At 38.2% G+C, this 17,500-nt stretch overlaps 1 protein-coding gene across 10 annotated transcripts in view; it reads right to left on the bottom strand.

The window, feature by feature from the left end:
- Nucleotides 1-17,500, bottom strand: part of LOC137979278 (tetratricopeptide repeat protein 28-like) — a 60,476-nt gene that overhangs the window by 41,605 nt on the left and 1,371 nt on the right. For 3 of the 10 annotated variants that reach the window (XR_011118289.1, XR_011118290.1, XM_068826504.1), the window contains exons 3-10: nt 10,258-10,307; nt 4,784-4,835; nt 4,465-4,517; nt 3,581-3,630; nt 2,480-2,529; nt 2,036-2,087; nt 1,719-1,771; nt 831-886 (exon numbers count right to left, since the gene is read on the bottom strand). The gene's annotated coding sequence lies outside the window, so the exon portion shown is untranslated. Of the gene's footprint in view, nt 1-830; nt 887-1,718; nt 1,772-2,035; nt 2,088-2,479; nt 2,530-3,045; nt 3,105-3,580; nt 3,631-4,464; nt 4,518-4,783; nt 4,836-10,257; nt 10,308-10,718; nt 11,994-17,500 lie in introns of those variants that run through there. The other 7 variants (XR_011118291.1, XM_068826506.1, XM_068826502.1 and 4 more) reach the window with 5 other exon arrangements.

Consider the following 17,500-nt stretch of genomic DNA (forward strand, 5'->3'; position numbering starts at 1 on the left):
AAAAATAGTTCCATTTACTGAGAGCCAATCAGATTCCAAGGATCAGCAGTGATTTCTAAATGGATGTGATAAACAATTTTATCAGTTTTGGACACTTTTTTTTTGTGAGGCGGGTCCAAAAGATTGTTCAAAACTGATAAAATTCTGACCCACCATGTACTACTCAAATCATTTATGCCTACGCAAACACCGTGAATCGATATCAACTGACTGTAAATTAAAAAAAAAACTGAAGATTCATTATAATTACCTACTTTCCCGGTTCAGGAACAATTCAAGATACATCATTTACTTACTTTCTCGATGTGTAAGGAAAGAATTTAGGGAAGTATATAGTTCCGCGATCAAGCAAGAAACCAATAATCTATTACACCCCTCAAGCCAATGTTGCTAATTACCTTGCAATGTTCCTCGAATCGTTACAAGCTCTTAAGCAGGAATAATGAATCTCGCCACAAATGAATTAATGGTAAGCAATAGAGATAAATTGTTTGCGTGCGTGCGTCAGTAACAACCAGAAGCTTCTGAATGATCGTACTCACTCCAGTAAATGACACAAATAGTCATAAAAGAAATGTGTGCCGACATATAGTTACTAACTTTAATCCAAAGTACAGAGAAAACGTAACAACAGGAGCCCAGTAGAAACTATTCAGATTTGGTTTTACTACGCATACATTACTTGGTCTTGTAATGAAACAATGAGTAACAGTGAAGACTTTAAGGCTGATGAGACATTATGTGATTCTTGATGCAACTGAGCAAAGAACAGAAAGCAGTATAGTTCGATCAAACAACAAACAAAGAATAAATTGAGAGTGTCTCGTTACCTTGCAATGTCCTCGTTGGAACGGACTGAGCAGAAACCCAAGGAATCCAGCTACAACTGAATTAATGACTAAGCAATATTGGTGGATTGTTTGCGTGTGTGCGCGCGTCAGTTACAACTGAATGACTGTGAACGTTTTACAAACTTTATGTAAAAACAACACCATATACTTTCAAGCATTAATTGAAAGTATAGAGAGCACAACAGGAAGCAAGTAAAACGTAGTCAGAACTGGTTGATTACGAATCAATTACTTGTTCATTTACTAAGTTTTTCAAATACAGGCGAAAATTACTGAATGCTGATTGGCTGAGAAAGAATGCATTATTTTATTAATCACCAGGCCACTTTTAGGTCAACAAGAATTAAGGCATGATCACTTGATCCTGATTGGTTAACAATTTTTCAGTAAGAGCAGGGGAGGTTACAAGACAATCTTTCTTCCAGATTCTAACTCTGATATAAACATATGATATGCAATGAAGTAAGGCAAGAATTCTGATTTAGAAAAAATACCGAGAGACCTCGAATACTAATCCAAGATAACTCACAAAAAAATTAATAATAATTTCCTCATAAAAGCATTTAATGTTCAGTTCATCACTCACTTACTTCTTTTTAGATCGCATTCTTCTCTTTTTTGCCGGGCTTAGCTTTAAAAATCAAATAATTTGACTTTCTAAGATGAGAACTTATTGTATAAGATCTTAGCTTCGACTCCTGCCAAGGGGAATTCGGATTTATTCCGAGTAACCCCGAGCAGGCTCAACCGATTGAAAAAAATATCTCTTCATGGAGCAAGTTGGATGTAATTGATTCTGGTTTGCATAGCATGAGTCATTTGTTCGTAAGATAAAGATACAAGTAAAAATACATGTAAACGACTTACCAGTGTTGGTCCAAACGGATCCTTTTCAAAAGCCAAAGGTTCGTCTCGTAACTCTAAAAAGTTTAATTTGATGTGGTTATCTACTGCCAAGTCTCTCGGTAAAGCATTATCTTGGGGGATATAACTGTCTTAACACAAATAAATTATGCCTACCCAAACACCAGGGATCGAGATCAAATGACTGTAAATTAAAAAAGCTGAAGACTGATACATCATTTACTTTCTCGATGTGCAAGGAAAGAATAGAGGGTAGCATAGTTCGATGAAACGACAAACAAATAACTTATTACACTCAGCAAGCTAATATTACTAAATACCTTGCAATGTTCCTCTTTTCAACCTTTTGAACACGAATATTAATGAATCTGGCTGCAAATAAATTAATGGGTAAGCAATATTGGGTGCATAATTCGCAACTGATAATGAGTGACGGTGATCACTTCAGAAAATTAACATAAAGCATTCTAAAAGAAGAGGGGTTAAAACAGATCTTAAAACGTTAAAAAACTACATTTTCAGCCGCCTTCTGCGACCTTCTTCAGAGAAATGTACTCAGCAAGTTACGGAATGCAAATACATAGAAAAGGATGTCATTGTTCGTTGCTCCTAACTTGATCCAAACTGAGTCACTAGTCACTAACTTGATCCAAACTGAGTGAAGAGAAAACAACAAAAACTACCGCAAAAGTCAACAGATCTGGTTTATCACATAAAAATTACTTGTTGGTGTTATTAACAAAGAGTAACAGTGAGCAACTTACCAATTGGATGCTAATTATCGATGTGAGGTCCTCCACGACAAGAAGTGACTCTGCAAAATATTATAATTTAATGTGGTTATCCATGCATTATTGAATCTTGTACGAAAACTTTAAACTTTCTTAACACAAATCATTTATGCCTAGTGGGCAAAAAGAGTAGAACTGATGCAGAAAGCTGAAAGGTTCTTAAGAGAAGTGACAAATGGAGCAGGAAAAACAAGAAGTCATTTCACACACGAGCAAACTGGGCAACTGATTAGAAAGGCACTTCAAATTGAACACGGATCGAGATGAAATGACTGTTCCATTGCTCCAAACAACTGATGGTTTCGTTCCGGGAGGCTCAAAGTTGTGATGGAAACCATACATACAAGGCTTTGGTCTTGCTCAGCTTAAAGTAAAACTTAAAAGGGAGTAGACATTACGAATTTGTTATGGCTGAAATTTTCAATGCATTCATACTCATCATTTGCTTTGTGCGGACACCCTCCATTTTGACTCTAAGCGGATTAAACAACTAAAACCTTCTCTGTTCAGGAACAATTCAAGATACATCATTTACTTACTCTCTCAATGTGTAAGGAAAGAATGTAGGGCAGTATATAGTTCCGTGATCACACAAGAAACAAATAATTTATTACACCCCTCAGGCTAATATTATTAATTACTTTGCAATGTTCCTTGAAACGTTACAAGCTCTTAAGCCGGAATAATGGATCCCGCCATAAATGAATTAATGGTAAGCAAAATCGGTAAATTGTTTGCTGCATGCGTCAGTCACAACCAGGAGCTTCTGAATAATCGTGACCACTCCAGGAAATAAACAAATAGACATAAAAGGAATGTGTGTCGACATAGTTAGTAACTTTAATCCAAAGTACAGAGAAAACGTAACAAACAGGAGCCCAGTAGAAAATATTTAGATTTGGTTTTACTACGCATACATTACTTGGTCTTGTAATGAAACCGTGAATGAGTAACAGTGAAGACTTTAAGACTGATGAGACATGATGTGATTCTCGATGCAACTGAGCAAAGAACAGAAAGCAGTCCAGTTCGATCAAACAACAACCAAATATTTAATTTAGAGTGTCTCATTACCTTGCAATGTCCTCGTTGGAACGGACTGAGAAGAAACCCAAGGAATCCAGCTACAAATGAATTAATGGATAACCAATATCGGTGGATTGTTTGCGTGCAAGCGCGCACGTCAGTTACAACTGAATAACCGTGAATGTTTTACAAACTTTATGTAAAAACAACAATATATACTTTCAAGCATTAATTGAAAGTATAGAGAGCAAAACAGGAAGCAAGTAAAACGTAGTCAGAACTGGTTGATTACGCATCAATTACTTGTTCATTTACTAAGTTTTTCAAATACAGGCGAAAATTACCGAATGCTGATTGGCTGAGAAAGAATGCATTATTTTATTAATCACCAGGCCACTTTTAGGTCAACAAGAATTAAGGCATGATCACTTGATCCTGATTGGTTAACAATTGATCAGTAAGAGCAGGGGAGGTTACAAGACAATCTTTCTTCCAGATTCTAACTCTGATATAAACATATGATATGCAATGAAGTAAGGCAAAAATTCTGATTTAGAAAAAATACCAAGAGACCTCGAATACTAATCCAAGATAACACACAAAAAAATTAATAATAATTTCCTCATAAAAGCATTTAATGTTAAGCCCATCACTCACTTACTTCTATTTTAGATCGCATTCTTCTCTTTTTGCCGGGCTTAGCTTTAAAATTCAAATAATTTGACTTTCTAAGATGAGAACTTATTGTAGAAGGTCTTAGCTTCGACTCCTGCCAAGGGGAATTCTGATTTATTCCGAGTAACCCCGAGCAGGCTCAACCGATTGAAAAAAATATCTCTTCATGGAGCAAGTTGGATGTAATTGAAACTGGTTTGCATAGCATGAGTCATTTGTTCATAAGATAAAGATATAAGTAAAAATAAACGACTTACCAGTGTTGGTCCAAACGGATCCTTTTCAAAAGCCAAAGGTTCGGCTAGTAACTCTAAAAAGTTTAATTTGATGTGGTTATCTACTGCCAAGTCTCTCGGTAAAGCATTATCTTGGGGGATATAACTTTCTTAACACAAATAAATTATGCCTACCCAAACACCGGGGATCGAGATCAAATGACTGTAAATAAAAAAAAGCTGAAGACTGATACATCACTTACTTTCTCGATGTGCAAGGAAAGAATAGAGGGTAGCATTAGTTCGATGAAAGGACAAACAAATAACTTATTACACTCAGCAAGCTAATATTACTAAATACCTTGCAATGTTCCTCTTTTCAACCTTTTGAGCAGGAATATTAATGAATCTGGCTGCAAATAAATTAATGGGTAAGCAATATTGGGTGCATCATTCGCAACTGATCATGAGTGACGGTGATCACTTCAGAAAATTATGACGCGCCGTAGCGGACACAAATACTTCTGTCGATTTATATAGAACTTGTGCTCTTCAAGGATAACTTGTTGCTCCACATCTACAACTTGTTTTCTGCAAGTAAAACTTGTTGCTGCATACATCTAACTTTTAGCCAATTGTGTACAACATGTTTTCCTAATAGTGTACTTGTCTTAACGTTTCTGCTACTTTAGTTAAAACATACACAACTTGTTTTCCAACATACAACTTGTCGAAACCGTTTGAGCTTGTGACAATTTTCGTAAAACTTCTTTGACATTTTCGTACAACTTGCTATCGATTGAATGTTTGGCTTATCGATTGATGGCTCAACCCATCATTCTTTGCGTGCGCTCTATCACAAAATGGCGGCTCAAACTGTTTCTGATCTGGAAAGTGTCATTTTTACTCTGCCATCGTTACTGTGCGAGATGGAACGCCATTATTTGTCCAATACTATCGATATGTGTGGATTTTTTGCACGGAGAGGAGAAGACTTTATAGGTTTACTGCGAGTGTGTGCATCAGTACTCAACAGATCAACGTCACATTTTCTTTAACTCGGGAATTACAAGAGTTGATCAGTCGTTTGGAGAGTAATGTCTTTCACTTTCAGTCACGACAAGATTTTCTGCTGGAAGGAGGCAGTCTTGTATTGCCCCAAAGTTACACATGCGAAACAGTGCAGAATGGAAGACAAGGAAGGCCGATATACAAGATTACAGAATTTCAAATTTGGGGTCTCAGAAGCGTGGGTTTCACATGGAGAAAAATTGCAAGTTTCTTTTGTGTTTCGGAGCGAACATTGAGATGACAGCGTCAAGAAATGGGATGGCCTACGAGAGAACAGGAGTTCAGTCAAATTTCAGACAACACCTTGGACATTGTTGTCAGGGATGTTCTCTCTCTGTCACCCAATTCTGGTGAGCAAATGGTGTTAGGGGCTCTCAGAGGACGAGGTCTCCTCGTTCAAAGAAACAGAGTTAGGCAGTCTATTTTCAGAGTCGATCCGGTCAGCCGTGCATTGCGTCGTTTTAGAACAGTCCAGAGGCGAGTTTACAGTGTCACGAAGCCCAATGCCCTATGGTAAGAGAGGAAAGTACCACTATACATATGTACAATAGCCTCCATTTGGCGCAAAATATGCTAGGATATTTGTCCTTGGACGTTATCTGTTCCTCAAAGCAAACAGTTTTCCTTGAGCTCCACTCTCAGAAGCGAACAGTTTTCCTCGAGCTACGCTCACGGAAAACTGTGAGCTTTGAGGAACAGATAATGTCCAAGGACAAATATCGTAGCATATTTTCGTGCCACATGGTGGCTATTGTGTTTATTATCCCTCAAATCTTTTTCGCAACGCGCACAGTTTTGAAAACTTGGGAATATTCTCGGACAGTCCCCAGTTTCAGCTGGAGAAATATTCGGTCATGTGACGTGTTTACAGCAATGGCACACGAGCAAAGATATTTGATGGATTATAAATACCTTCTAGCAATGTGACATGTTATTCCACCAATTAGTCCGTCTCATTGTTCAAAGTTGTTCTGGTTGCCTCATGAGTGGGTAGGGGAAGTAGGAAGTGAGCCGTTTCCACAGGATAGTACTTGTTAACATCTGCCCCCAGACATTGGGACCATTTTTCGAAGTGTGAAACTACCTTCATTTAGTGTTTAAATAGTATGGCATCAGTGATTCTACAATGATAGCATAATTTGTTTTAGGATAGCCTGATTTTTCAATGTAAACTACAGTTGAGAGAACTCCTTTCTTATACCTGGCTCATTTATAGGCATCAGGACGGTAACCAGAAACTCATCAGATGGAGGTTTGTCATACATGGGGCTATTGATGGCTTTTCAACAGTAGTTGTATTTCTTTGCTGCAGCTCCAATAACAAAGCTGAAACGGTTCTTCAGTTGTTTCGGGGAGCAGTTAGAACATTTGGTCTTCCTACAAGAATGCGATGCGATCATGGCACAGAGAACATTGAAGTGGCTCGTTTTATGTTAAATGCTCATGGAGTTGAAGGGTCTCACGTGCTAACAGGCCTTTCCGTACATAACCAACGTATTGAACGTCTATGGGTTGATGTCGTGAGGTACATTGTCACACCATACAGAAACATATTTACTTACTTAGAAAGCTTTGGCTTGCTTGACCCACTTAATGAGCTACATCTGTTTGCATTGCACTATGTTTACCAACCAAGGATCAACAGAACCATCGAGGAATTTGTTTTGCAGTGGAATCACCACGGTTTGTCTTCAGAGAGATGCCAAACACCCTTGCAGCTAATGGTTGAAGGTCTGTACAATTGTCTTCCTGATTTGAGTGATACAGAGACTGTGTCAGATGACTATGGAGTTGATGATCTTGCACCAATGCCCGAGTTACAAACAGACAACAACATTCAAGTACCAGGGTCAGAAATTGAACTTTCTCCCTCACAGCATGATACACTGGCACTGGCTGTAAACCCTCTCAGTGATGACCAGAATAGTGGGGTTAACACATACCGGTACTTGCAAGCTGTGGGTGTCATTGCTAATTTTGTGCACCAATAACATTTATGTATTACCCGACTGTTGCACCTTTGCCCCCTTCAAGATCCAAATAGCTAAATTCTTCCTGAAATAGTTAAGAACTTCGCTCATGTGGCTCAGCGTAGTTATCTTATATTTTGAGCCCCCTCAATTAAAGTTGTACGTTTATGTGACTTGCTAGATTGCTTATGTGTACTTTAATGTCTTGGTATAACAAGGTATTGATAGCAGTCCCTGCAGAGGGGGCTTCAATAAAATGTATGTACATGTAGCTGTCCTGGATCCATCAGCATTGATGTTATGGAAAAGACTATGTCACTGCAACTTACCCTAACCCTCATATATGTGGGAGTTCATTCTGTTTTGGATAGCAACTGTAAATTACAGATTTCTCTACACAGTAATTGCAGTTGTGAGTCTATGCTTTTGGTTAGAGTGGTTTTCGATGGAGTGCCAAAAGTAATTAGAAAATTGCTTTGGTTTTGACTAGGACTTACTTAGTCTAATTGGAAAGTAATTGGTTTGGTTTTGGATTTACTACACTCAATTGAAAAGTGCTCTAACCCACAAATTGTAAACACATTCTTCCACCCTTTATCCAAAAGCTTGATTTCAGACTGAAAACCATGGTTAATCAATTTTTTGTTATCTTTAGTAATCTGATATATCTTGGTAAAATTGCTTCTATAGTCAAGAAAACAGCATTTTAGACAAGGATAGAGAACTCTCTTCGGATAAGTAGAGCAGATCAGGTGTTGAGAAAAAACATTCAACAGAGAATGGGGTTTGCAGTACAGTTTGCTTCAGCGAACTTGGTATGGCAGCACTAATTTGAAAGTATTACAGGTAATTAACTTTCAACCCAAATTTTTCATTGCATTCTTCAAGATATAGAAATTTTCCGTCTTTTCTTAAGAGGTCTTGCACATAATAAATCCATGCTTGAACCAAGTTTTCCAAAACAGTGCTGTTCGATCAATTGTTATGTCCTTCTGTGTTCCAAAGTAGAAATTTTGCTCTGGGTTCTCCTTGCATGTACTGCTCAGTTCTAAAAATATCCCACTAGTTCGTGATTTACCCAGCAAACCTGCATTCCTGTAAGGAAACATTTAGCACAGAGTGAATACAGGAAATTTTCACTAGAACAACTGACACGATGTGGAAAACACTTAAACAGTTTATTGTACTTCCATAATCATCACTTCCACATGATCAGGAAAAAAACATTAACAGAATAACAACAACAAATTCGAAGGAACTCCAAGTACCAGGGTGGTAATTATCAGAGATACATCACTGGGTAAACAAATATTGACATGTGCAAGGAATGTAAGCTTATACTAGACAAGTAGTACTTATTCAGTGGCTACATCACTTAAAATCGTGTAAAGCACACCTGTTCCTGACAATACAAGTATAAATGCAAAACATGCACTTGTCTTCCCAAAATTAAATTTGTAAACATGATGCATTATTGAGTAACTGGAGAAACTGAGATTTTCATATGTGCTGCAAAAACAATATCAAGGAAACAGTGCAGTCTGCCAACATTAAATGGAATATATCTTGATATATTAAACACAGTTGAATGTCCAAGGTGTTGTTTGAAATTTGACTGAACTCCTGCTCTCTCGTAGGCCATCCCATTTCTTGACGCCGTCGTCTCAATGTTCGCTCCGAAACACAAAAGAAACTTGCAATTTTTCTCCATGTGAAACCCACGCTTCTGAGACCCCAAATTTGAAATTCTGTAATCTTGTATATCTGCCTTCCTTGTCTTCCATTTTGCACTGTTTTGCGTGTGTAACTTTGGGGCAATACAAGACTGCCTCCTTCCAGCAGAAAATCTTGTCGTGACTGAAAGTGAAAGACATTACACTCCAAACGACTGATCAACTCTTGTAATTCCCGAGTTAAAGAAAATGTGACGTTGATCTGTTGAGTACTGATGCACACACTCGCAGTAAACCTATAAAGTCTTCTCCTCTCCGTGCAAAAAATCCACACATATCGATAGTATTGGACAAATAATGGCGTTCCATCTCGCACAGTAACGATGGCAGAGTAAAAATGACACTTTCCAGATCAGAAACAGTTTGAGCCGCCATTTTGTAATAGAGCGCACGCAAAGAATGATGGGTTGAGCCATCAATCGATAAGCCAAACATTCAATCGATAGCAAGTTGTACGAAAATGTCAAAGAAGTTTTACGAAAATTGTCACAAGCTCAAACGGTTTCGACAAGTTGTATGTTGGAAAACAAGTTGTGTATGTTTTAACTAAAGTAGCAGAAACGTTAAGACAAGTACACTATTAGGAAAACATGTTGTACACAATTGGTTAAAAGTTAGATGTATGCAGCAACAAGTTTTACTTGCAGAAAACAAGTTGTAGATGTGGAGCAACAAGTTATCCTTGAAGAGCACAAGTTCTATATAAATCGACAGAAGTATTTTTGTCCGCTACGGCGCGTCATAGAAAATAAACATAAAGCATTCTAAAAGAAGAGGGGTTAAAACAGATCTTAAAACGTTAAAAAACTACATTTTCAGCCGCCTTCTGCGACCTTCTTCAGAGAAATGTACTCAGCAAGTTACGGAATGCAAATACATAGAAAAGGATGTCATTGTTCGTTGCCCCTAACTTGATCCAAACTGAGTCACTAGTCACTAACTTGATCCAAACTGAGTAAAGAGGAAACAACAAAAACTACCGCAAAAGTCATCAGAACTGGTTTATCACACAAAAATTACTTGTTGGTGTTATTAAGAAAGAGTAACAGTGAGCAACTTACCAATGGGATGCTAATTATCGATGTGACGTCCTCCACGACAAGAAGTGACTCTGCAAAATATTATAATTTAATGTGGTTATCCATGCATTATCAAATCTTGTACGAAAACTTTAAACTTTCTTAACACAAATCATTTATGCCTAGTAGCCAAAAAAGTAGAACTGATGCAGAAAGCTGAAAGGTTCTTAAGAGAAGTGACAAGTGGAGCAGGAAAAACAAGAAGTCATTTCACACTCGAGCAAACTGCGCAACTGATTAGAAAGGCACTTCAAATTGAACACGGATCGAGATGAAATGACTGTTCCATTGCTCCAAACAACTGATGGTTTCGTTCCAGGAGGCTCAAAGTTGTGATGGAAACCATACATACAAGGCTCCGGTCTTGCTCAGCTTAAAGTAAAACTTTAAAGGGAGAAGACATTACGGATTTGTTATGGCTGAAAATTTCAATGCATTCTTACTCGCCATTTGCTTTGTGCGGACACCCTCCACTTTGAATCTAAGCGGATTAAACAACTAAAACCTTCTCTGTTCAGGAACAATTCAAGATACATCATTTACTTACTCTCTCAATGTGTAAGGAAAGAATGCAAGGCATTATATAGTTAGTTCCTAACCTGCGATCAGGCTCTATTTTAGTTTCGCGAGCTACGTAAAACGGAAAATAGAGCCTGACCAAATTCCTCTTCGAAATTCCTTCCGCCCACCTTTTTTGATTGATTGACATGTCCTTCGTCGGCCAATCAAATTTACTTCCATTACACCAATACACGCGTGGACGGCAGATTCACGCTATTTTGTTTTGACCAAAGTTAATTACCGTGGGAGGAATATTATAAACGAATTCGAAAGTTACCGTTGGCTTTAATTTGAGAAAAACACATTTAAAGCATGGGGAATGTTTTCGACCACTATATTGCGGCAAAGGCCGGTGTAATTCTCCCTCCGAACTTCACTGAATATGCAATCTTTTAAGCTTGACATCTTAAATTTGTAATTGAGATAACCTAGCATTTTGTCGTTGGACGGTTTGGCAATAGATTTTTAAAGAAAAAAAAAGAGAAATACATTCTTCCTTTAACGTGTTTCCCATGAAGGTTTCTTTGGGGATTTTTTCGGGTAATATCTTCAGTTGCAGTGTATTTCTAGAATTGCGCGCAGTAAAATCATGATACGTTTGGCTGTTAATTTTTTGATGGAGTACGAACAGTAACATGGACTCGCAAAGTTTCTTTTATTGTTGTACAATTGATCTCTCTGGAAACATGCCATTTTAGTTTCTGGAGTGTGAGTTTTAAGTTAAATCAACTGGAAATATTATGAAGTGAGCAAAAAAACCGTGTCATCAGTCATGTACAGCAAATAAATAAAGCCGTTTGATACACAGATATTCAAAACATGCATTCGTGTAACTTGCGATTTTATCAGCATCTCCTCCTGTTGATATATATGTCCCTTGTCTCATCCAGGAAACCAATATGCATCGGCTTTCATTGCCATTTGAAAGAACCAGCTATTTAGCGGCTTTCAAAACATCAGGGAACTTTGTGCCAAAGTTCTGTCAACCCCATGGCCACAGAGCTCGACAACGGAATCGCTAATTTCACTCGTTCCAGAGATTCAAACCCGATTCTGGACAAGTTATGAGATATTTCAGATGGCATATCTCCATTTATACAAAAAAAATCAAGTTGCACCGTCCACGGCATAATTTTGTAAGAACAAAAGGGAGCAAATTTCTTCGTACACTTATGGCGGATTAGTCTCGAGGACTTCGCGAGAGCTCCGCGCAATCACGATGGTATTTTCACTTCCGGCGTTTCAACAGCCAATCAGATCACGAGTTTGGTCGGCCAAATTTTGGCCGACCAAACGGAATTCTTGAGAGACTTTTGGTCAGGCCCAATTTTAGCGAGCGAAGACATAAGAGAACATATGGGCGAAGCTAAAAATGGGCCTGATCGCAGGTTATATAGTTCCGCGATCAAACAAGAATCAAATAATTTATTACACCCCTCAGGCTAATATTTAGACCGTTCACAGTCCCCTATTTTTCCGTTTGATCGTCGGGATCTGGGGAGAGCGATCTAACTACCGAGTGGGGTTCCGAGTGGGTGGAGGGGTTTTTGCAGGAAAAATAGGGAGATTGTCCGATCTTTACTGCGACTGGTGTTCAGCGAGTAGGCTATGAGCGAGTCCCGTTGCACCAGCAACGGCAATACCTGATTGGTCCATAACACAGTGCATCTGTCAATAAAAATACAGGTTCGAAAACAACATGGCTTATCTAGAGAAAGAATCGCAAGAGTCTCAAGTTTTCGAAAGGCTATATTTAGGCGACTTGGTGGATTAGTCCTAAAAGAAGAACAGAAGGAAGCGATTACGCTTTTACTGTAAGGCAAGGATGTATTGGCTGTCCTTTCTACAGGATTCGGAAAAGCCTGATCCACCAAAGCTTTGTACTTGTCAAGCAATTGGAAAATGAAAGCACTTCTGGAAGAGATCGGCCCTCGTGTTTGTTTATTGTACGTACCGTTGGGAAGTATAGGAGAGGAACACATTAATTCTAATGATTTTGATTTGAGCGTTAAGGGTTTTGAGAAAAATGTAGATGTATTAAATGAGATGAAGAACAACAACTTTCAAATCATTTACCCTTCCGCTGGGCAAGCTTTGTCGAGAGACTACGGTTGTTGCGGTTTGAATCCACGGCGCTCTTGAGACAACTGTCGCTGATAGTTGTCGACGAAAGTCACACCGTTGAAACTTGGTTAGTGTAATTTTCTTTTTTAATACCACTGTATGTATAGATCCAGATTTTTGACTTTACAATTAAACACGTCGCGGATCTCCTGTCAAGGAAGGTGTTCAGTTACGGAAAGATGCGGCAAAGTCCGTTCACATTTTGAACTGAAATACGAAAAATACTGATTAAAAAAATTCAGATTTCAGCAAATTGTATAGTAAACAAATTCGCCTTACTACATCTAAAAGAGAAATCTCAGTAGGTCTTGCGGTCGAATGTTGAGCGAAAAGCTGTCAAGTTTTTTCCCTAAACGCGTGGATATCCAGTTACTTGACATAACTATTCCACAACCTTTTCGTGCATGAAAAGAGGGATTCTACATGTAGTGGTACAATCGGACAATCTCCCTATTTTTCCTGCCAAAACCCCTCCACTCCCCCCACCCGCTCGGTAGTTATATCGCTCTCCCCAGTTCGCGCTCGCTTTTTAAAACAAATATGGTGAAAGTTTGTGCTCGATGCAGACGATCAAACGGAAAAATAGGGGACTGTGAACAGTCTAGCTAATATTATTAATTACCTTGCAATGTTTCTCAAATCGTTACAAGCTCTTAAGCAGGAATACTGAATGACCGTGAACGTTTTACAAACTTTATGTAAAAACAACACCGATATACTTCTCAAGCATTAATTTAAAGTATAGAAAACACAACAGGAAGCAAGTAAAACGTAGTCAGAACTGGCTGATTACGCATCAATTACTTGTTCATCTTACTTAGTTTTTTAATTACGGGGCAAAATTACTGAATGCTGATTGGCTGAGACAGAGGGCATTTTTTGTTAATGTCGAGAGTAGTCGAGAGTACTTTTGGTTATCAAGAAGGCAGGATTACTTGATATTGATTGGTTAACAGTTGCTCTGCAAAAGAAAGCGACTTTCTTCCTCATTGTGACTCTCATTGAACCACTTTTGTCCACGTATAAAACATATTTTAAGCACTATTTCTGTTGACAGCAAAAATTTATTGAATTGAACTTTGACCGATTGAAAGTTTGTTTGCTGTAATTTTAAGATTAAAGTGTTATTTGAACCGATTAGTAATGCGTAATAAACATGTCATCGCAATGTGCGATTACATATAATGAGCATTGAGTAGTAAGAGCAAATTAAACCTGTCGGTTCAAGGGGATGCTAATTGATGCGAGGTCAGCAATTGGCTTTCTCAACAAAGACAAATGACTCTGCAATTGTAATTTGATGTGTTTATTACATGATCTAGTCTCATGATAAAACAATCACGTTATGCATAGGTTTTTTCTTTTACAAACGCAATTCAATTAAACTTGCGAATATTTTTAAGTAAGCATGGCCGAACTGGATTTGCGAAAAATGGACTGTTACAATGAACGCCGAGAAGTTTGTTCAAACACTATCAAAGTCTATAACTATTGGCGAGCTTGACACAGATCGATACAGAAACAACTTTGTTATAGTCAATGGTACCATCTCACCGAACCGATGATCATTAGTACGATCCTAAACGAAGCAGATATCACTCTTATTCTCCACAATTGAATTGCTACACGTCGTGTTTTGCTATTCTTTGGATTTTCCAAACACAAACTTCCACTATTCTTTCCGATCCATTTTTTCCTCAACTGACGATCACTAAAAATAGGTACGCAATGCGTACGTGTGTCTACTGCAAAATCTTGAGCAAGATAAGTAATGAACGCAAGAAACGTATATTTAAAGTGTTGTTTATTGACCAAAGATAGAAGTGACCTCGCACTTAACATTGACAATATAAGCAATTGTCACTTTATAGACATCTATGCTAACAATGCTCTCAGTACTTATCGTCGCTCTTAACTGGACAATTTAAAGTGGTACTATGACCAAAAAAAAATTTGTTTTTCCTTTGGATTTCAAAACTATGTTAACTAAACACTAACTCATGCTCTCATCTGTTTCTCGGTGTTTTGAACCCCTGACGAAACACTCACACTCGTTTTTTGATATATTACATCAAGAAACGGGATTGAAACCAAATAGAAGGACGACCGATGTAATTAAGAACCCACCTCTCTTCGAAGTGGCACATAAAGCTATTGGCTAACACATCAGCTGGTCACAGTTTAAAATGGGAAGGAGGTCTACTACTCATCAAAAATAGAGGCCAATTGGGGAAACCAACAAATGTTATTTCAAGTGATTAATACTTTGTTATACAGAAAACCTCTCTTGCGTTATCCTTCTGCAAGTTCTGACTCTGCTCTAGCTGAACGGTTCAAGTCTTTCTTTGTTGACAAGATACGACCGTATACAGGAATGTTTACCTGCTTGCAGTCCCAATACTCCAAATTTACCCTCAGAGAATTCTGCTACCCTGTGTCCCTGCGAACTTGTGACCTTCCAACGTGTTTCTACTGAATACATGGCTAATCTGATGAAATCAATCAAAGTTAAAACTTGTGCTCTTGATCCTCTGCCTGCCTCTGTCTTAACGAAATGTTTGCCAACTTTGCTGCCAGTAATTACTGATATAGAATCGTTCTTTAGAGGAGGCTTTTATGCCTAATGCACTTAAGTGTGCTTTGATTACTCCACTTTTGAAAAAGTCTAATTTAGATCATGAGGAGTTTAAGAACTTTCGTCCGGTGTCTAATCTTCCGTTCATTTCTAAATTAATTGAGAGGACGGTTGGCGCCCAACTTGTGCATTATATCGATGAGAATAATCTCAGTGAGAAACTACAATCTGCCTACAAGAAACAACTATGTCATAGTACTGAGACCGCCCTTTTGAAAGTACATGATGACATCTTACGAGCTGTAGACAATGGTGCCACTGTCGTTTTGTTACTGCTCGATTTATCAGCAGCTTTTGACACTGTTGATCACAGTTTACTACTCGACAGATTGAAGATGCGGTTTGGTATCAAGGGAAGGGTCCTCGCTTGGTTCAAATCCTACCTAGCTTGTCGGAGTCAATTTGTCTGCGTGAATGGAACCAGTTCCACCGCTCCTAAACTTTGGAATAATCTTCCAGAAAATGTAAAATGTAGTCCAAATCTTACATCTTTTAAACTTAAAACTTCATCTTAAAACTTATCTTTTTAAGCGCTATTTTAATTTGTAGTTTAATTTGCTTTTGTAAGTTACTGCTTTTTAACATTTTATTGTAAAGCGCCTTAGAGCTCTAGGATAGGGCGCTATAGAAATGTATTATTATTATTGTTGTTATATTATTATTATCATTTTAAAAATTTAGCGAAAGACAAACACACTCTAAACTAAGGGAGACACCAGAAGGCAGCGTGGTCGAGCGGTTAAGGCGTTGGGTTTGCATGCGGCTGCTCCGGGTTCAAATCCCGTTCTAACCTCTGGTTAGGATTTATTTCCGGTTGTCCCGGATTCAACTCTACCACGCTTTGTAAATAGCCAACTGGTTGCCCCCTGCTAGTTGGGGTTCTTAATAATGTTTCTGTTAACTTTGAATGGTTTCTGTCACATTGTTAAAAGTGGGGTGCCTGTAAACTAGCTTGATAGCTAAGTGCACTTCCAGTATAAACAAAGCATATACATTTTTTTACATTACCGTTGATCAAAGATTTAAGGCCGGCCATAAATGAATATGCCAGCAGCGAAAAGCTGTGTCTTTATTAGTTTTTGTCACCTGTATTGTTATTTAATAGTTAATAGTTAATAAGTTAGTGATCCTGTATATTTAAACTTCAATTTCGCATTCACCGTGACTTTTGAAGATGTATAATAACACCAACTTTATCCATTTTAATTCAATGAAAGGGAAGGATACCAGAGGTTAGCCCTATCGAGGTTCAATATCCGCCCGCAGCCGGATGTAATTGACTGAGAGTCGATTTTTGATCAGGGAGGAAAAACGAAGTTACCAGAGAAAAACCCTCGGAGTCAGATTGAAATCAACTGAAACTCAGCTCACATACGACCAGAGGCCAGGGTTGAACCCAGGTCACAGAAGACCCACAGAGGTGGGAGGCGCGGTTGATAACCGCTAAACCACCCTGACTCCCCAAATGCAGTATGCAGAAGCATACGAAACGTTAACTAAAAGATAATTTCAAATGATGCATTTATATCTGATTCACCGCTGTTTGTGTGTTATTTCTGATAAATGTCGATCAATACCGAAAACCGCATAAGCCACGCTTTGATGGAAAAAGCCATCTATGATATCCAGATCTATCTTCTTCATAACCGGTTTCACATATCTCTTCCAGGTCCATGTCTTCGAAAAAATCAGATATATCAGTTTCAAGTAAATTTGTAAGTTCCAAATTCCTTTTCATAGACAAAAACATCCAGTCATATGACAATCGCATGACCTGAAAGATCAATACCGAAAACCGCATAAGTCACGCTTTGATGGAAAAAGCCATCTATGATATCCAGATCTCTATCTTCTTCATAACCGGTTTCACATATCTCTTCCAGGTCCATGTCTTCGAAAAAATCA

Source organism: Montipora foliosa, chromosome 12, assembly GCF_036669935.1.
Source record: "Montipora foliosa isolate CH-2021 chromosome 12, ASM3666993v2, whole genome shotgun sequence".
Lineage (NCBI taxonomy): Eukaryota > Metazoa > Cnidaria > Anthozoa > Scleractinia > Acroporidae > Montipora > Montipora foliosa.